The sequence below is a fragment of the Schistocerca piceifrons genome, chromosome 2 (genome assembly GCF_021461385.2).
Source record: "Schistocerca piceifrons isolate TAMUIC-IGC-003096 chromosome 2, iqSchPice1.1, whole genome shotgun sequence".
Taxonomy (NCBI): domain Eukaryota; kingdom Metazoa; phylum Arthropoda; class Insecta; order Orthoptera; family Acrididae; genus Schistocerca; species Schistocerca piceifrons.
In genome coordinates this window covers 328,292,537-328,311,412 of record NC_060139.1, presented here as the reverse complement: position 1 = coordinate 328,311,412, position 18,876 = coordinate 328,292,537, and the positions used below count along the sequence as shown (strand labels likewise).

General features: G+C 46.5%; 1 protein-coding gene across 1 annotated transcript in view; it reads right to left on the bottom strand.

Moving 5' to 3' along the window:
- Positions 1-9,834, bottom strand: part of LOC124775043 (acyl-CoA Delta-9 desaturase-like) — a 646,525-nt gene extending 636,691 nt beyond the window's left edge. Inside the window, exon 1 of the mRNA XM_047249823.1 lies at positions 9,639-9,834. The gene's annotated coding sequence lies outside the window, so the exon portion shown is untranslated. The remainder of the gene's footprint in view (positions 1-9,638) is intronic.
- Between the last annotated feature and the right edge of the window lie 9,042 nt (positions 9,835-18,876).

Genomic DNA, 18,876 nt, shown 5'->3' with positions numbered 1-18,876 from the left:
TTAAGTGATCAAAACAGACCTTAACAAATGAAATATCTGTGTTTAAATTTAAGTCTGTTTTCAGTAATTCATTGATATGGGATAGTTACCGACTGTTATCATCATTAATTAGGATGCACCACCACATGCTCTTATGTATCCGTCGTGTTTTTCGCGACCATCGCTTCGCAAAATTGACTCTGCAACTAACGGGAAAATAACAGAGCGTGAACGAATAGCGTGCTGTAAAGACTACCAGCGACATTTGGAACCATCTCAGTGGAGCCATTGTGCTTGGTGCTGGGTAATATACACGACAGATATTACCAGCAAACTGAAGGCTGAAACCTACTACACTCCTGGAAATTGAAATAAGAACACCGTGAATTCATTGTCCCAGGAAGGGGAAACTTTATTGACACATTCCTGTGGTCAGATACATCATATGATCACACTGACAGAACCACAGGCACATAGACACAGGCAACAGAGCATGCACAATGTCGGGACTAGTACAGTGTATATCCACCTTTCGCAGCAATGCAGGCTGCTATTTTCCCATGGAGACGATCGTAGAGATGCTGGATGTAGTCCTGTGGAACGGCTTCCCATGCCATTTCCACCTGGCGCCTCAGTTGGACCAGCGTTCGTGCTGGACGTGCAGACCGCGTGAGACGACGCTTCATCCAGTCCCAAACATGCTCAATGGGGGACAGATCCGGAGATCTTGCTGGCCAGGGTAGTTGACTTACACCTTCTAGAGCACGTTGGGTGGCACGGGATACATGCGGACGTGCATTGTCCTGTTGGAACAGCAAGTTCCCTTGCCGGTCTAGGAATGGTAGAACGATGGGTTCGATGACGGTTTGGATGTACCGTGCACTATTCAGTGTCCCCTCGACGATCACCAGTGGTGTACGGCCAGTGTAGGAGATCGCTCCCCACACCATGATGCCGGGTGTTGGCCCTGTGTGCCTCGGTCGTATGCAGTCCTGATTGTGACGCTCACCTGCACGGCGCCAAACACGCATACGACCATCATTGGCACCAAGGCAGAAGCGACTCTCATCGCTGAAGACGACACGTCTCCATTCGTCCCTCCATTCACGCCTGTCGCGACACCACTGGAGGCGGGCTGCACGATGTTGGGGCGTGAGCGGAAGACGGCCTAACGGTGTGCGGGACCGTAGCCCAGCTTCATGGAGACGGTTGCGAATGGTCCTCGCCGATACCCCAGGAGCAACAGTGTCCCTAATTTGCTGGGAAGTGGCGGTGCGGTCCCCTACGGCACTGCGTAGGATCCTACGGTCTTGGCGTGCATCCGTGCGTCGCTGCGGTCCGGTCCCAGGTCGACGGGCACGTGCACCTTCCGCCGACCACTGGCGACAACATCGATGTACTGTGGAGACCTCACGCCCCACGTGTTGAGCAATTCGGCGGTACGTCCACCCGGCCTCCCGCATGCCCACTATACGCCCTCGCTCAAAGTCCGTCAACTGCACATACGGTTCACGTCCACGCTGTCGCGGCATGCTACCAGTGTTAAAGACTGCGATGGAGCTCCGTATGCCACGGCAAACTGGCTGACACTGACGGCGGCGGTGCACAAATGCTGCGCAGCTAGCGCCATTCGACGGCCAACACCGCGGTTCCTGGTGTGTCCGCTGTGCCGTGCGTGTGATCATTGCTTGTACAGCCCTCTCGCAGTGTCCGGAGCAAGTATGGTGGGTCTGACACACCGGTGTCAATGTGTTCTTTTTTCCATTTCCAGGAGTGTAGTTACTCTGCTGTAAATTCAGAATACAGACGGAAATTACAGGCAAAGACTTCGCGAACAAGCGTCAACTGGCAGAATTGAAGGGTAAGTACGTAGCGCGGGAGAGATAAAGGAAGACGAAGGGGCTAATTCCTCTCAACACCAGAAAGAGGATGGATATGAAGGGTGCTGATGCGATCTTTATCACGCGTTCCGCACTGAAGGGTAGATACGTAAATGCTGCTAGAAAGACTTTCCAGAACAAACACTCTTGTATTGCACGGCGATTCTGGCAGATACGGCAGACGCAACAGAAACCCGATGACAACCTACATCAGACAAATTGGGATCAGACAAATGGGCTGAACACAACACGACGGTAGACGCCAGATCCAAAATAATATTACAGAATATCTACATCTACATCTACATGATTACTCTGCAATTCACATTTAAGTGCTTGGCAGAGGGTTCATCGAACCACAATCATACTATCTCTCTGCCATTCCACCCCCGAACAGCACGCGGGAAAAACGAACACCTAAACCTTTCTGTTCGAGCTCTGATCTCTCTTATTTTATTTTGATGATCATTCCTACCTATGTAGGTTGGGCTCAACAAAATATTTTCGCATTCGGAAGAGAAAGTTGGTGACTGAAATTTCGTAAATAGATCTCGCCGCGACGAAAAACATCTTTGCTTTAATGACTTCCATCCCAACTCGCGTATCATATCTGTCACACTCTCTCCCCTATTACGTGATAATACACAACGAGCTGCCCTTTTTTGCACCCTTTCGATGCCCTCCGTCAATCCCACCTGGTAAGGATCCCACACCGCGCAGCAATATTCTAACAGAGGACGAACGAGTGTAGTGTAAGCTGTCTCTTTAGTGGAGTTGTTGCATCTTCTAAGTGTCCTGCCAATAAAACGCAACCTTTGGCTCGCCTTCCCCACATTATTATCTACGTGGTCTTTCCAACTGAAGTTGTTCGTAATTTTAGCACCCAGGTACTTAATTGAATTGACAGCCTTGAGAATTGTACTATTTATCGAGTAATCGAATTCCAACGAATTTCTTTTGGAACTCATGTGGATCACCTCATACTTTTCGTTATTTAGCGTCAACTGCCACCTGCCATACAATACAGCAATCTTTTCTAAATCGCTTTGCAAATGATACTGGTCTTCGGATGACCTTACTAGATGGTAAATTACAGCATCATCTGCGATGATAACCCGTATGATACAGACGGGGAAGGGGGGTGCAGGCGTCAAAACGTGAGCCACGTGTTGGCTGAACAGAGCGACACTAACGAAGACTGAGGCAGTCGTAACTTCACCACGTCGGTGTCAGGTGAGCTTGTGTCGAGTTACAAGTGACTACTTTCTACATCAGTCCAGTTGATTCTTCTAATGCATAAGCTTAATAGGATTAATCTAGCTGATGACAGCAGTTCAGATTGAATTAAGTTAAACTAAGTTAGACTCTATCGTGACTAGCAGCTGTTAGCATATGATCGTGTTAAAAGTGAGTATAGCTCAGACTGCATTGTTTCAAGACTTGTAGTTTTTACTTTATGGTTACCATAGCAGTGCACATAACTTGTAAGATTATATTCATAACTCACTTTGCATACACTCTACCGTAGTGTAGCGTTAATTACTTTAGAGTACAAATCGTAAAACAGAATAACATAATACACTGTCCAGTCACATTAATGTGACCATCGTCTATGTTCAGCATCAACCTGCAATAGCCATCCACAGGCCGAAAGTGGCGGCACTAGCGATGGAGGGCATATAAAGCGTGCCAGAGGGAATAGGAGAAGGCGGCGGGCGGAGTTAGTGCAGTCCCTCTCGTAATGTGGAAGCGCAGCGATTTATCTGACGTCAAAAACGCTATGATCATCCGATTTCGGCCCAAGAGTGGTTGGTTGGTTGATCCGGGGGAGAAGACCAAACAGCGAGGTTCAAAATGGCTCTGAGCACTATGGGACTTAACATCTGCGGTCATCAGTCCCCTAGAACTTAGAACTACTTAAACCTAACTAACCTAAGGACATCACACACATCCATGCCCGAGGCAGGATTCGAACCTGCGACCGTAGCGGTCACGCGGTTCCAGACTGAAGCGCCTAGAACCGCACGGCCACACCGGCCGGCAAACAACTAGGACATCGGTCCAATACGATTAGGGAAGTTTGCGGAAGGAAGTCGGCCGTGCCCTTGCACAGGAACCAGCCCGGCATTTACATGAAGCGACTTAGGAAATCACGGAAAACCTAAATCAGAATGGCCAGATGCTGCTTTGAATCGTCGTCCTCCCGAATGCGAGTCCAGTGTGCCAACCACTACGCCATCTCGCTCGGTGGCCAAGAGTGGAAGGGTTTCCGAAATGGCCAAGTCTGTAAGCTGCTCGTGTGCCGGCGTGGTTAAAGTGTACCATGCATGGCAAAATGGCTCCGATACAACTGTGGTTCACCACGGGCCATAGATGATAGGGATAAACGACAGCTGCGGTGATGTGTACGGGCGAATAGACGTGCAACTATTGAGCAACTAAGCGCCCAGATGAACCAAGGCGCTACCAACAGTGTCTCCCCAACGGCCGTTCGGCTAACGTCGCTGCTTACGAACCTCCGCAGCAGGCGCCAGGGTCAGGCGCCCATGCTAACTGCTGTTCATCGGCGACGAAGGCTGGAATTTGCACGCCATTACCGCAACCGGACGTACAATGAGTGCTGAAGGTAGCCGTGTCATGTGAATCACGTTTTGTGCTCTATTGGACGGGTGGCCGTTGGCGTGTACGACGTGAAACGTCTGGAAGCGAACAGCCTGCAATAAACACTGGAAAAGTCCAGATCGAAGGAGGGAGCCTTATTCCCTGAGTGATCTCGCCATTCTGGAAGCGCAGTGGATCAACACAAGTATGCATCTGTACTTGGGGACAATGTATACCCCTTCATGCTTTATATTTCTGTAGTGTCGTACACTATTGACATTACACCACGCAGTCAGCGTCAAAAACTGTCCTTTGCGCTTTTGAAATGATAAAATATTTTCGTGTAGGTGGATCAAGGTGTGCCTTGTAACAGATTTTCGAAATGAGCGTCGACACCTCCACTCGCTCTCTGTGGTTTAAAAAAAATTGAATCTACTTGTCCAGCGTTGCGTGTTGTATTGAATGCCGAATAATCTACAGATGGGCATGTGACATTGGGCGTAAGAATGGGGAAGCGTTAAAGCACAACTATCGGTCTCTCTCTCTCTAGATATAACATCGTCCCTCTAAGTAACACACAAGCGTTACTTTAAAAAAACAAGGCAACACGAAGCGACACAAGGGAGCTATTGTAAGATGCGGAAAGTACCGTGAGACGATGAAAATTTTGTAAGACGAGGAAAAGTTTGTAAAATGAGCTAATTTCTGATTAGCTATTCATTGGGTCAACTTAAAGGGAAGGTACGTTGGACAAGGGGGGGGGGGTAACTGGCCAAAAATTGTAAGAAATTGTAAGTCACAATATTTCATGGGGATATTGGCTGCAGCATAGTTGGACTAGTATGCCAGCCGAACAAAAATTATATGTTGCAGCTTCGATGATACGCTTCTGGAATGACATCCATCGATAAAATATGTAAGTGTAGGTTGAAACAAAATGACTCTGAGACGCTGATAAAATTTTTCGAGAGACTGAAAGACGTTGTGGTTCAAAAAGGGCTCTGAGCACTATGGGACTCAACATCGTAGGTCATAAGTCCCCTAGAACTTAGAACTACTTAAACCTAACTAACCTAAGGACATCACACACACTCATGCCCGAGGCAGGATTCGAACCTGCGACCGTAGCAGTCCCGCGGTTCCGGACTGCAGCGCCAGAACCGCACGGCCACCGCGGCCGGCAAAGTTGTGGTAGTAACCCAACAGCAGTCCATAATTGACCACTGATGGTGTGTGGAGCCTTCCTCTCCGGTAGAAATGATGGAATGGCATTATTGGTCGGTAGATCCCATCTGGGTTGTTGGGCACCCTGACCCAAGGCTTTCTAGCTGACGCCGTTTAAGCTACTTGCTCGTCTTTGTGATGGAATGATTGGGACAACACAAACACGAGTGAAGAAAATCTCCAACCAGGCCGAGAATCAAACCCAAGACTCGGCAATCTAGAGGCCGAAAAACTAACGACTAGACCACAAACTGCTGGATCCTGTCTGGTGAAAATGTTACAGGATATCTAGAAATATCGCTGAATTGCTGCCAGATTCTTCACTGTCCCGGTGGGGGTGGGGGCAACTCATCTTAGTTTCGTGGAAGGGCAAGGGATGGGGGAAATAAAACTTGAAATGTGGAAAAAATGTGCTCCTCTATGACCAAAGGAAGATTTTTGAGCATCTGGCGTTTCAGTCGCAAAACTAGAGGTGAACGGTGAAACACTTTTGAGATTTCATGACAAATCGCTCTGGATACACTAGTCAAAAGATCTCAAACGTTCCGAGCTTCTTCAAACGGACACTAAAATGATAAGTCTGCCTTTGTGGTAGGGCAGGATGCAAATTCGTTTGTGAAGATCATAACTATCTTTTGCAGAGGTGAGAGTACCTTCTAAATTTTGATACAAATACTGATCTAAATTATTTAATTTCAGGAAATGAAAAACACACTCCGTACGCCGCGATCACAGTGTAAACACTTTTATTGTTCCAAGATGACTGGTTTCAACAGTCTTATGCTGCTATCATCTGATCTTCTGGAACTTGATATAAGATTGCCATGTTACATCTGTCAAAGCATTCGAAAGAAAGCAAAGACAGATGCGCGGCGCGAGAGCGGCAGTTTCAAACGTGGCGCCTGCCCCTGGCGCCACCAGACGTCACCGGTGCTGCCACGGGCAATAGCTCCGCTAGCTGCCCAGGTCGACTTACGCGCGCGCGCCACGTTGGGTCTATCTGATTGGCTGCTGATGATGTCATCATGCGTATATAAGAGAGAAACCGTAGCAGCCCCGGCAGTCTGTGAACTCCTGACGACGATGGTGGAGATGGTCATCGAAAGCTCGAGGATTTTATTCGAACTGACGCGGCTTGAAAATCGAGAACGTTTTATTTACATATATCCGACCAATTTTGCGGGATGACACAGAATGTCACCGGTATTGTTCAACCTGACACTTGCAAAGATAAGTCAGAGAGAAGTCTCTCATAAAAGCTTCGAGGGTATAAAAGTAGAGGGAGAGAAACTCACACATCTTGCATTTGCTGCTGATGTGACCCTGTTGTCCAGAGCTGAGGAGGAACTAATGCGGATGAGTGAAAGCGTGGAGGCGGAAGCAAGCAAAATTGGACTCCTTCTGAATGAATCAAAGATGGAATATCTGCTCATGAGCAGGGCGCATGCTTATTCAAGAGACCCACTGTGCAGCCTTTGATAGTCGGAAACCGATCCTACGAAAGGGTTCGTGAATTTAAATATCTGGGGGGAATCTTTACAGAAGGCGCAGCATGTAAAGCAGAAATCAAAGCGAGGATCCAAGCCGCCAACCGATCATACTTTGGTCTCAGTCAACTTCTTGCGTCACGTGGTCTCTCGAGGAATTTCAAACTCTAGCTGTATGAAACAATGATTCAACCCGTAGTACCGCATGGTTGTGAAACTTGGAGTGTCCGGAAAAATAACTTGAACATTCTTCTTGTTTTTGAGCGGAAAGTCTTAAGGAAGATCTTTGGTCTGGTACAAGATGATATTACTAGAGAATGGAAGATCAGATATAACTGTGAACTAGACGAAATGTACGATAGACCAAACATTGTAGGACTGATGAGAACCAAGCGCCTTGTATGGGCAGGGCATGTCAGTCGGATGGATAAATGCCGATGGCCTTTGAAAGCTATGGATTGTACTCCCTGTGGAAGACGCCCACTAGGAAGACCAAAGAAGAGATGGAGGGATCGAATCCATGAGGACCTCTTGCAGATTGGAATAGAGAATGATTGGCGCCAAGAGGCACAAAGCAGAACCCAGTGGAGGAGCGCGCCGTCCTCTGGGCTTGATCACGTAAAGAAGAAGAAGACAGTGTGTGGCGGATTTGAAAAGGTTTGATGGATAATACGACGGTACCCCCTCGTGATGGTCACGTGTGGTCTATTGGAACTTTGACAATGAGTATGGCTGGCTCCATGTCCCCATGCAGTCCATCAACAGGACACTGCTACATCGGAATGACCCACAAATCTGGTTCAAATGGCTCTGAGCAATATGGGACTTAACTTGAGGTCATCAGTCCCCTAGAACTTAGAACTACTTAAACCTAACTAACCTAAGGACATCACACACATTCATGCCCGATGCAGGATTCGAACCTGCGACTGTAGCGGTCACGCGGTTACAGACTGTAGCGCCTAGAACCGCTCGGCCACTTCGGTCGGCCACAAATCTGGATGCACTTTACGACCAGCCGACCAAATGGAGACCAACAGCAACGTGATTTTGAAACTCCGTCAGATGCTTATAACGCTGTTTCTCAAGTGTAGTACTCTGTGTCTCCATTTCCTTTACGGTGATTACGCGACACCTGCCGTGGTTCATGCCCCTTGTACACTCTACAGGCCTTTTAACAACACTAAACACATAATCGAGAGGTCAGTTCGTGCACAAAACCCTGCACTGTTTCACAGTTATGGGCGGCTACAGAGGAAGCATGGCTCATTATTTCTGCAGGAGACTACCAACGGCTTGTTGAGTCCATGCCACGTCGATCAGCTGCACCACATCAGGTAAAAGGAGGTCCGACATGATATTAGGGCCGGCCGCTGTGACCGAGCGGTTCTAGGCGCTTCAGTCCAGAACCGCGCTGCTGCAACGGTCGCAGGTTCGAATGCTGCCTCGGGCATGGATGTGTGTGATGCCCTTAGGTTAGTTAGCTTTAAGAAGTTCTAAGTCTAGGGGATTGATGACCTCAGTTGTTAAGTCTCATAGTGCTCAGAGCCATTTTTGAACGATATTAGGAGGTATCCCACGACTTTTGTCATGTCAGTATATTAAACGTCCCAAAATTACGGTGATGGAATGCTGGGATGGTTCTGTTATGATGTCATTATGGCTTCCGTCCGTCCTCATTACACTTGCCATTCCAGTTCAATGCGAACCAGCTTTCTGTTTCTAGTCACCTTGAACTCTAGCTCTATATTCCTACACTTTTTTAGGTAGCAAAATGTAGATAATGCGAGGTAGATCGCTGGTTTGACGACAAGAGTGCCTGCTTTTGCGTTGACTTGAAGTAGGGAACGGGGAGGCGGAAGAGCTGTCGTCAGGGAGACATTGTGCTCGGCGGCGAGAACACGCGACGCCGGGAAAAAGGGGCGTGGCAGTCGCGTGGGTGGCCAAGGACGTCGCCGTCCGAACAGGTGGGCGCCGCCAGCAGCTTCTGCCGGCTTTGCTTCACTCCTCAGCGTCACCGACGTCCCTGCAAAGGCGAGTCTTCCCCTCTCAAATATACTTGCTCGGTAAGTGGAAAAGGCGGAGCAGATAGAACACAATCCTTGAATTACGCACTACGGTGTTTTTTGCTTTTCGGGATCTGCCCTTATGAATTACGATCTCCGTGTATCTCGGCAGAATTCGCGTGAGCCGTAAGCTAAAATTCAGTCCATTATGAACAACATTAACGAACTAGCACATTACAACATATTTCTGTCACAGTGGCCATCCCTTATCAAGGAAAAACCCTTTCTGAATATAGTCACTGCCTCCCACCACATCGCAAACAGTCATAAGTTTCTTTTTTTGGTGGTCACTGTTGAAAAATTGGCACCGGAAAATATTTACTTTTTTTGCGGTTCGAACGAGCCGCGCTTCCGTACCGCGCCGTCGGTATCTCCGTGGTAAACTGTAAGCTGGCGCTCACCTGTCGTACTGTTGCCGGCGCTTCAGTCACTCAGCTCGCGGCCTCGAGTCAGTGCCGACAGGATTGGTGCGCGCCTGTGTCGCGGCCGGTCCGCATGTCCCAGTCAGCTGCCGCGCGCCGCCCGCCACTCGCACACGCCGGCGACAGAACAGAGAGTTACTCCACGTTACGCCCACCACAAACTGTGCGGCGTCGACGCCCGGCGCTGACTGATCCGCTCGGCGCCCACGACGCGGCCTGCGGAGCTGGCGAAACGACGGAGGCGCCCCTGCCGCCCGGCGCGCGAACACCGGCGGCGGCCAGCGCCGCGCCGCGGGACTCTGCGCAGGCAGGCCGGCCGGCCGGCGTCACGTGCTGCCGAACCCAAAAATCCGCAACACGCTCCATCTACACAGAAGAGCCAAAGAAACTGGAACACATGCCTAATATCGTGTAGGGCCCCCACGAGCACGCTTAAGTGCCAGAACACGACGTGGTATGGACTCGACTAATCTCTGAAGTAGTACTGGAGGTTTGATCAGTTGTAGTATTTTGCAACACGTATTATGTTCGAGTGTAATGACTTCTCTGGAGACTAGAAATCTACTCTGTAGGAATCAGCATGGGTTTCGAAAAAGACGATCGTGTGAAACCCAGCTTGCGCTATTCGTCTACGAGACTCAGAGGACCATAGACACGGGGTCCCAGGTAGATGCCGTGTTTCTGGACTTCTGCAAGGCGTCTGATACAGTTCCCCACAGTTGTTTAATGAACAAAGTAAGAGCATATGGACTATCAGACCAACTGTGTGGCTCAAATGGCTCTGAGCACTATGCGACTTAACTTCTGAGGTCATTAGTCGCCTAGAACAGGGGTCTCCAAACTACGGCTCGCGGGCCGAAACCGGCCTGCGAGAGCCGGCTAACCGGCCCGCGTTAGCTGGCCGGACATCCCCCTTATCCGGCACGCCAAATTATTTGAGGTGGTACCTATACTGCCAACAATTGAGTTTCGTGGCCCTCTCCCGACCAATACACCGCGACATTGGCTCTGCTACTCGCTACAAGACTGCATTACTAAACTTATTGTTGCGCCGCTTGAAATAACAATGCGTTGACATACTCTACGTCTGTTACGTCTTGCAGTAATAGTGTTGCTAACAATGATTTTGAGATTTCGTTAACTTTGCAGGACGCTTTCGTGAAGAATGTGCAGTGACATACTTTTTTGTCGGTGAAATTCGCCAGAGTAAAATACGCCAGAATTTCGGTCAGGTACGTCCATCAATCAAAATTATGTAATAAAATAAAAATCGTAGTTCATTTCAGTGCTAGCTATTCCCACAACGTTAGATTTTTGCGATTTCATCTTTCCTTTAGCCTTACATTACGGTGTTCGTGGAGTGTTAGGGTGCTTTAATCCCACTAGGTAGATCTTGGCCCTTATGACTTCGTAGAGGAGTCAATGTGGCCCGCGTACTAAAAAGTTTGGAGACCCCTGGCCTAGAACTTAGAACTAATTAAACCTAACTAACCTAAGGGCATCACACACATCCATGTCCGAGGCAGGATTCGAACCAGCGACCGTAGCGGTCGCCCGGCTCTAGACTGCAACGGCTAGAACCGCACGGCCACTCCAGCCGGCCCAATTGTGTGATTGGATTGAAGAGCTCCTAGGTAACCAAACGCAGCATATCATTCTCAATGGAGAGAAGTCTTCCGAAGTAAGAGTGATTTCAGGTGTGCCGCAGGGGAGTGTCGTAGGACCGTTCTATTCACAATATACATAAATGACCTTGTGGATAACATCGGAAGTTCAATGAGGCTTTTTGCGGATAAGTGCAGGAGGATCTGCAACGAATTGGCGCATGGTGCAGGGAATGGAAACTGAATCTCAATGTAGACAAGTGTAATGTGCTGCGAATACATATAAAGAAAGATCCTTTATCATTTACCTACAATATAGCAGGTCAGCAACTGGAAGCAGTTAATTCCATAAATTATCTAGGAGTAGGCATTAGGAGTGATCTAACATGGAATGACCATATAAAATTAATCGTCGGTAAAGTAGATGCCAGACTGAGATTCATTGGAAGAGTCTTAAGGAAATGCAATCCGAAAACAAAGGAAGTAGGTTACGGTACACTTGTTAGCCCACTGCTTGAATACTGCTCACCGGTGTGGGATCCGTACCAGATAGGGTTGATAGAAGACAGAGAAGATCCAACGGAGAGCAGCGCGCTTCGTTACAGGATCATTTAGTTATCGCGAAACCTTACGGAGATGATAGATAAACTCCAGTGGAAGACTCTGCAAGAGAGACGCTCTAAGCTCGATACGGGCTTTTGTTGAAGTTTCGAGAACATACCTTCACCGAGGAATCCAGCAGTATATCGCTCCCTACTACGTATATCTCGCGAAGAGACCATGAGGATAAAATCAGAGAGATTAGAGGCCACCCAGAGGCATACCGACAGTCTTTCTTTCCACAAACAATACGAGACTGGAATAGAAGGGAGAACCGATGGAGGTACTCAAAGTACCCTCCGTCACACACCGTCAGGTGCCTTGCGGAGTATGTATGTAGATGTAGATGTATTGACACCATGAATCCTGCACGGCTGTCCATAAATCCACAAGAGTACGAGGGGATTGAGATCTCTTCTGAACAGTACGTTGCAAGGTATCCCAGGTATGCTCAATTATGTTCGTATCTGGGGAGTTTGGTGACCAGCGGAAGTGTTTAAACTAGGAAGAGTGTTTCTGGAGACACTCTATAGCAATTCTGGACGTGCAGGATGTAGAATTTTCCAGCTGGAATTGCCCAAGTCCGTCAGAATGTGTAATTGACATGAATGGAGGCAGATAATCAGACAGGATGCTTACTTATGTGACACCCGTCAGAGTCATATTTAGACGTCTCAGGGGTCCCATATCACTCCAACTGCACACGCCCCACATCATTACAGAGTCTCCACCAACTTGAATAGTCCCCTGCTGACAAGCATGGTCCATGGATTCATGAGGTTGCCTCCTTACCCGTTCACGAGCATCAGCACGAAACAATTTCAAACGAGACTCGTCTTACCAGGCAATCTGTTCCCAGTCATCAACAGTCAAATGACATGTTGACGGGCCCAGGTGAGGCGTAAAGCTTTGTGTCGTGCAGTCATCAAGGGTACACGAGTGGACCTTGGGCTTTGAAAGCCCATATCGATGATGTTTCGTTGAATGGCTCGCACGCTGACACTTGTTGATGCTCAGCATTGAAATCTGCAGCAATTTGCACTTCTGTCACGTTGAACAATTCTCTTCAGTCGTCGTTGCTCCCGTTCTTGCAGGATCTTTTTCCGTCCGCAGCAATGTCGGACAGTTGATGTTTTGCTGGATTCCTGATATTCATGGGACACTCGTTTAACGGGCGTACAGGAAAATGCCCACTTCAACGCTACCTCGGTGATGCTGTGTCCCATCGCTCGTGCCTCGACTATAACACCACGTTCAACCTCACTTAAATCTTTATAGCCTGCCATTGTAGCAGCGGTAACCGATATAACAACTGCACCAGACACTTGTTGTCTTATATAGGCGTTACCGACCGCAGCACCGTATTCTGCCTGTTTACGTATCTCTGTACTGAAATACGCATGCCTGTACCAGTTTGTTGCGCTTCAGTGTACAATATCTTATTATTAAATTCTTGGAGAAATTACTTAAAACTCATCGCCAGGAAGCTGTATTGGACAGTAAAGTTGACTATCAGTAAGCTTCTGCGTAACTCGAATTTATACATCCGTAGCTCACGTCACGGTGTGTGACGGGTGAGGAGACTACTTCTGATGCTACGATCTTCCCCTTCTCCCCTCCCCCCACCCCCTCACCACTTCAGCACATCGCTGTTCTATTCTCAAGTGCCACTAGGGAAGAATAAATTTCAGTAGTTATCGAGTGAAATAGAAGTAATCTCTGACGTCCTCCAAGGACGTTTTATAGGCCCTCTGTTGTTCTTGATCCACATGAACAATGTGTGACACAATCCGAGAAGCACTCTCAGATTGTTTGCAGATGATACTGTCATTTACCGTCTTATAAAGTCATCAGATAATATAAACAAAATTCCAAAACGATTTACACAAGATATCTGTATGGTGCGAAAAGTCGTAATTGACTCTAAATAACGAAAAATGTGAAGTCATCCACCTGACTATCACAAGGAATCCTTTAAATTTCGGATACACGATAAATCACACAAATCTAAAGACTGTAAATGCAGTTAAATACTTAGGGATTACAATAACGAATAACTTACGTTGGAAGTATCACATAGATAATGTTGTGGGTAAACCAAACCGAAGACTAAACGATTGATTGCCAGCACTCGAAATCAAAGACTGTACAATTTATAGGCAGCACTCTGAGAAAATGCACCATGACTACTGAAGAGACTGTCTACACTACGCGTTTTTCTGTAGTACAGCTCTGCTATGTCGGATCCACATCAGATGCCATCGACGGGGGACATCGAAAAAGTTCAAAGAAGGGCAGCTCGTTTTCTACTATCGCGAAATAGGGGACAGAGAGCCACGTATGTGATACGTGAAGTGGGGTGGCAATCATTAAAACAAAGGCATTTTTCGTTGCGGCAGTATCTTCTCATGAAATTTCAATCACCAACATTCTCTTCAGAATGGGAAAATCTTTTATCCCTCCCTTTCCTACACAGAGAGCAATGATTACAATAATAAAATAAGTGAAATTAGGACTTGTGTAGAAAGATTTCGTGTTCATTTTTTCCGCGCTGTTACATAATAGAAAGATAGAGAAATAGCTTGAAGGTGATTCGATGAACCCTCTGACAGGCATTTAATTGTGAACTGAAGATTAATCATGTAGATGTGAAATAAATCTTCATATTAACTCTAACTTCTCTGATTTTCTCATCATGGCCATTTCGTGAGACGTATTTGGGAGGTAGTAATAAACTATCCAATCAAAAGTATCCGGACACCTGTTAACGAGCATTAGTGTTGGGTGTGTCCAACCTTTGTCTTTACGAGGCCTTCAATTCTACTGAAGATACTTTCAATGAGGTATCTGAACATCTGTGGAAGGTTAGTGGATCATTCTACATCAAGAGCCCAAACCAGAGAAGGTACTGATGGACGTTAGGATATGGAGGAAGTCGACTTTCTGACATATCTCAAAGATATTACACTCGGTTGTCGTCGGTACTCTGGGTAAGCCAGTCCATTTCAGCAATGATCTGTCCCCAAAACATTGTCTACATCTATATCTACATCTACATACACACACTGCAAGCCAGCGCACGATGTGCGGTTGAGCGTACCCTGTGCCACTACTGATCATTTCCTTTCCAGTTCCACTCACCAACAGAGCGATAGAAAAACGACTGTCTGCATGACTCTGTATGAGCATAGTTGTTCGTATTTTGTCCTCATGGTCCTTGAGTGGAACGTATGTTAGAGGCAGTAGAATCGTCCCGCAGTCAGCTTCAAATTATGGTTCTGTAAATATTCTCAATAGTGTTCCTCGAAAAGAACGTCGCCTTTCTTCCAGAGATTCCCGTATGAATTCTCGAAACATCTTCGTAATACTTTCATGTTGTTCGGACCGACCGGTAACAAATCTAGCAGCCTATCTCTGAATTGCTTCGATGTCTTCCTTCAATCTGAACTGGTGTGAATCCAAAACACTCGAGCAGAACCCAAGAAAAGATCGAACTAGCGTCCTATATGCAGTCTCATTTACAGATGAACGACAGTTTCCCAAAATTCTTCCAATAAACCGGATCCGATCATTCGCCTTCCGTTCCGTAATCCTCACATGCTCCTTCCACTTCATATCGTTTTGTAACGTTACGCCCAGATATTCAAAAGACTTGACTGTGTCAAGCAGGACACTATTAATACTGTATCCTAACATTACGGGTTTGTGTTTCCTATTAATCCCAATGAACTTACATTTTTCTACATTTATAGATAGCTGTCATTCATCACTACAGCTAGAAATATTTTCTAAGTCATCTTGTATCCTCCTGCAGTATCTCAAAGACGACACCTTCGCATACAACACAGCATCATCAGCAAATAGCCGCAGATTTCTGCTCACTTGTCCTCCAGATCACTTACGTATGCCGAAAATAACAGCGTTCCTATCACACTTCCCAGAGAGAATTCCTTACGATACACTTATCTCTGACGAATACTCACTGCCGAGGACAACGTGCTGGGTTCTGTAACTTAAGGAGGCTTCGAGCCGCTCACTTATCTGTGAACCTATTCTGTATGCTCGTGCCTGCATTAAAGGTCTTCAGTGGGGCAAGGGGTAAAATGCTTTCCGGAAATCTGGAAATGTAGGATTTGTCTGCTGCCCTTCATATATAGTTCGCAGGATATTATTTGAGAAAAGGGCAAGCTGATTGTCTCATAGATGCCGCTTTATGACGGGGAGCATGCTGATATAAACCATGACCGTCTCCGAACTCTTGCTCTATTTTACTTGGTACACAGTGCTGTAATATGGGTTCATGTCCTCCCGCATTTACCGTTTTCTTAAGTACTATAAGAGACCCCCATGAACCATGGACCTTGCCGTTGATGGGGAGGCTTGCGTGAATCAGCGATACAGATGGCCGTACCGTAGGGGTTAAGAACTGAAAGAGGAAGCCGTCTGGTAGAATTTTGCACAGAGCAAAACTTAATCATAGCTAACACTTGGTTTAAGAATCATAAAAGAAGGTTGTATACATGGAAGAATCCTGGAGATACTAGAAGGTATCAGATACAGATAGATTATATAATGGTAAGACAGAGATTTAGGAACCAGGTTTTAAGTTGTAAGACATTTCCAGGGGCAGATGTGGACTCTGACCACAATCTATTGGTTAGGAAGTGTAGATTAAAACTGAGGAAACTGCAAAAAGGTGGGAATATAACGAGATGGGACCTGGATAAACTGACTAAACCAGAGGTTGTACAGAGTTCCAGGGAGAGATTAGGGAACAATTGACAGGAATGGGGGAAAGAAATACAGTAGAAGAAGAATGGGTAGCTCTGACCGATGAAGTAGTGAAGGCAGCAGAGGATCAAGTAGGTAAAAAGACGAGGGCTAGTAGAAATCCTTGGGTAACAGAAGAAATATTGAATTTAATTGATGGAAGGAGAAAATATAAAAACTCAGTAAATGAAGCAGGCAAAAAGGAATACAAACGCCACAAAAATGAGATCGACAGGAAGTGAAAAATGGCTAAGCAGGGATGGCTAAAGGACAAATGTAAGGATGTAGAGGCTTATCTCACTAGGGGTAAGATAGATACTGCCTACAGGAAAATTAAAGAGACCTTTGGAGAAAAGAGAGCCACTTGTATGAATATCAAGACCTCAGATGGAAACCCAGTTCTAAGCAAAGAAGGGAAAGCAGAAAGGTGGAAGGAGTATATAGAGGGACTATACAAGGGCGATGTACTTGAGGACAATATTATGGAAATGGAATACGATGTAGATGAAGGTGAAATGGGAGATACGATATTGCGTGAAGAGTTTGACAGAGACCTGAAAGACCTGAGTCGAAACAAGGCCCCGGGGGTACACTGATGGCCTTGGGAGAGCCAGTCATGACAAAACTCTACCATCTGGTGAGCAAGATGTATGAGACAGGCTAAATACCCTCAGACTGCAAGAACAATATAATAATTCCAATCCCAAAGAAAGCAGGTGTTGACAGATGTGAAAATTACCGAACTATCAATTTAATAAGTCACAGCTGCAAAATACTAACACGAATTCTTTAAAGACGAATGGAAAAACTGGTAGAAGCCGACCTCGAGGAAGATCGGTTTGGATTCCGTAGAAATGTTGGAACACGTGAGGCAATACTGACCTTACGACTTATCTTAGAAGAAAGATTAAGGAAAGGCAAACGTACGTTTCTAGCATTTGTAGACCTAGAGAGAGCTTTTGACAATGTTGACTGGAATACTGTCTTTCAAATTCTAAAGGTGGCAGGGGTAAAATACAGGGGGCGAAAGGCTATTTACAATTTGTACAGAAACCAGATGGCAGTTATAAGAGTCGAGGGGCATGAAAGGGAAGCAGTGGTTGGGAAGGGAGTGAGACAGGGTTGTAGCCTCTCCCCGATGTTATTCAATCTGTATATTGAGCAAGCAGTAAAGGAAACAAAACCAAAATTCGGAGTAGGAATTAAAATCCACGGAGAAGAAATTATAACTTTGAGGTTCGCCGAAGACATTGTAATTCTGTCAGAGGCAGCAAAGGACTTGGAAGAGCAGTTGAACGGAATGGACAGTGTCTTGAAAGGAGGATAATGGAATGTAATCGAATTAAGTCGGGTGATGCTGCGGGAATTAGATTAGGAAATGAGACACTTAAAGTAGTAAAGGAGTTTTGCTATTTGTGGAGCAAAATAACTGATGATGGTCGAAGTTGAGAAGATATATAGGGTGTTACAAAAAGGTACGGCCAAACTTTCAGGAAACATTCCTCACACACAAAGAAAGAAAATATGTTATGTGAACATGTGTCCGGAAACGCTTACTTTCCATGTTAGAGCTCATTTTATTACTTCTCTTCAAATCACATTAATCATGGAATGGAAATACACGGCAACCGAACGTAACAGCGTGACTTCAAACACTTTGTTACAGGAAATGTTCAAAATGTCCTCCGTTAGCGAGGATATATGCATCCACCCTCCGTCGCATGGAATCCCTGATGCGCTGATGCAGCCCTGGAGAATGGCGTATTGTATCACAGCCGTCCACAATACGAGCACGAAGATTCTCTACATTTGGTACCGGGGTTGCGTAGACAAGAGCTTTCAAATGCCCCCATAAATGAAAGTCAAGACGGTTGAGGTCAGGAGAGCGTGGAGGCCATGGGATTGGTCCGTCTCTACCAATCCATCGGTCACCGAATCTGTTGTTGAGAAGCGTACGAACACTTCGACTGAAATGTGCAGGAGCTCCATCGTGCATGAACCACATGTTGTGTCGTACTTGTAAAGGCACATGTTCTAGCAGCACAGGTAGAGTATCCCGTATGAAATCATGATAACGTGCTTCATTGAGCGTAGGTGGAAGAACATGGGGCCCAATCAAGACATCACCAACAATGCCTGCCCAAACGTTCACAGAAAATCTGTGTTGATGACATGATTGCACAATTGCGTGCGGATTCTCGTCAGCCCACGCATGTTGATTGTGAAAATTTACAATTTGATCA